The sequence below is a fragment of the Cynoglossus semilaevis genome, chromosome Z, assembly GCF_000523025.1.
Source record: "Cynoglossus semilaevis isolate Cse_v1.0 chromosome Z, Cse_v1.0, whole genome shotgun sequence".
Classification (NCBI taxonomy): Eukaryota; Metazoa; Chordata; class Actinopteri; order Pleuronectiformes; family Cynoglossidae; genus Cynoglossus; species Cynoglossus semilaevis.
The window spans coordinates 7279016-7281945 of NC_024328.1; positions in this window are offsets into that span (position 1 = coordinate 7279016).

The window sequence follows — 2930 nt, forward strand, 5'->3', positions numbered from 1 at the left end:
TAATATAATATAATATAATACAACAATACAATCATCTTTTATATTGCAATTCTTATGGTTTCTATACAATAATAATTCCCCCAATCAAAGTGGGAATATATTTCACAGAAAATCAGTTCAACCTTTTGATGATTTACTTTTATTTTTTATGGAGCAGTACTAAATTAAACATTAAGCAAAAGAAAAAATAAATGATGCAGTTTCTCTCAGAAACATGGACATTTCTGAAAACTAAAAACATTTTTTTTCAAAACCTTACTGAAAGTATTCCTTTCATGTTTGTGGCTGTTTTGCAGACACAGAGAAGATTCTCGCTGAGTTTTTGTTTCCTGCACAACCTACACAGGTATATCCACTATAAGATGACAGAAACACGAGAAAATGTTCAATTTTTCTAATGCTAATTCAGCTCTGCTCTGCTCCCAGAAGTCACAGCAGTCACAGATTTACCAGTCAACAATATGTTACCTAAATCTTTTGCGGGTGATGTTTCTAATCCTGTTTACTCTGTTCCAGTTTTCACCATTTGGTGATGAAATATAGGCTACGTTGCCCAGAGGGAAAGGAAACAAACAGAATCATTGATGGAGCTGCAACAGTACACAAGCAGTTACTACAGTAAATAGTCGGAAAGTTTCTTAGCTGGTAGTGTTGCTGTGGTCCACAGGTGTGTTGCATCCATTAAGGCTACAGCAGCAGCAGCTGGAGCAGCAGGAGCAGCGGCAGGAGCAGCAGGAGGAGCAGAGGCAGCATAAACATGTGATGGTGCTGTGGTTCTAGTGGAAGGAGAAGCTGCTCAGCTCAGGCTTCAAAAAGAAATACCCCAGAACTCTTGAGACCACGTCAGAAACAGAAAATACAACCGAGCCATGTATCCGCACCAGACTGATGCACTTGTAACACATTCACACTCACATTCACACAGGATGGTGTGCACATGTTTGACAACTGGTTAAAACTTATAATCATAATTAGCAATAGCTTCACAGACATACAGTATGTTGTGTTCAGGGGCAGTTTGTAGTCCAGCGGTTACAGGATTGGCAGGACGTCATTGGCCGTTTGTGTTAAGCTTTAGCTGCGTGTGCCATGGGATTTTTAAACAAGAAGAATTTAACAATTTACATGATTTATTATTTATTTTTATTTATATTATACTGGCGGTGGTAAATTGAACATAAAGCTGATAATTGATTTGTTAAGATTCAAATCTTAACCATAGACCTGTGACCCTCTAAGCGACCAGCGCCATCCAGAGGACTGCAAAAAACCTTTCAGTTTTGCACCAGTGGGCCACAAGGACCGCAGGACGTCGTAGGTTATCAAATTTGAAAACTTCCTTCTTCTTCACTCTAGCTTCTCCAAGAAGTATGGATACGTTTTTAAAATGAAATGAAAAAAATGAAGACAAAAGTTGTGCTAAATATTTGCAAAGGTACAATCCCAACTTCATCAAATCTAATATTTAATAGAGTCTATGAGTATATGCGTATAGTTTTTCTTGACATTTTTCCATCCAATACTTCCATCATTTGGATTAGTCACAGATAAAACCAGGTGTGAAACACACACATATTTCTGCTCCAGTATACAGAAAATATATATACATATATTTCTGCCACATTAGCAAATGTTGATTTATCTAAATTAATCACAAATCATCATAATTATTCATAATTATCACATCATCCATCTTCGCACTCATGAAAAGCGACCAGCTCTACCATCTAATTCACAGCTGCTGACATTTAAAACAAGCCACACAGATTCACTGGACCTTTACTGGAAGTATCTGTCCCTAAAATGAGATAAAGTTACTGCTTCTTTTTCTTAGAAATCCATTGTTTCAGATTACATAGTGTTAGTATTCATTACACTGCAGCAGGAGAATGAAAATGTACATTTGGTTAGTATAGGACTGTTTTTTCACCACTGTACCTAAAGACATTACCTAAAGAGAGAATATTTCTCTGTCTAGAGTTCGCTCATACCAGCTGTGTGGTTTTCTTGAGCCGGACAGGCATAGGAGCTGCTGGTGTTGACCGCAGATCGTCCTGGATATGAGGAAATGATGTTTGCTTGATTAACACCTCCACACTGACACAACCCAAATGCTAGAAAGCGATCAGAATAAAATAAAAAGAAAAGAAAAGCAACTGACACACACACAATGTTTCCAGTACACAAGCTTATCGAGCTAGAAATACACAGTGCCACATATTTTTTACCTACCTAGACTGATGCACCTTTTGAAGTGTGAGAAATATGTCTTGCAGGAATCCAGTTTGGTTTGTGACTTCCTTCAGCTCTAAGGCACACATTGTTCAATTCTACATTCTGTAAAAAACAATAAGTAAATAAATAAATAATAAAAAAAACACCCTTGCAGAATATTAATGAACCCCAAACACACTTTCTGTACATCATGCTGTAGGACAAAGCGATATTACATAAGGAAGTACATGTATCTGCAACAGAACTGCATGTGATTACGTAAGACAGAACTCCAATGTTGAGGTTGTCATTAAAAAAAATGTGCTCGTAAAAATGCGGCAGCATTTAGAAAATGGAAAATGAGTTTTGTTTTTGAAAAGGAAATTAGATGACAACCAATGAGGAACAAGTTGGCAGGCCTGAGCACGTTACTTTACATTAGATAAGAACAGCACAGTGTTTGGCAACAGGCCTGTGGAGGCAGCACTGCACTCACTGCTGCTACAATAACAAGAGAGCAATCGAGCCTGACAAGCCAAGTAAAGAGAACACACACACACACACACACACACAGAATTTTGTTTTTTGGCAACTTGACGTAGGCAGAATCTATTCTACCCCTTTATTGCACCCCTAACCCCTTCCTCCCCCCCCCTCTCTCTCTATATATGCATATATATGTATCTATACAAATATGTATAGATACATATATATAT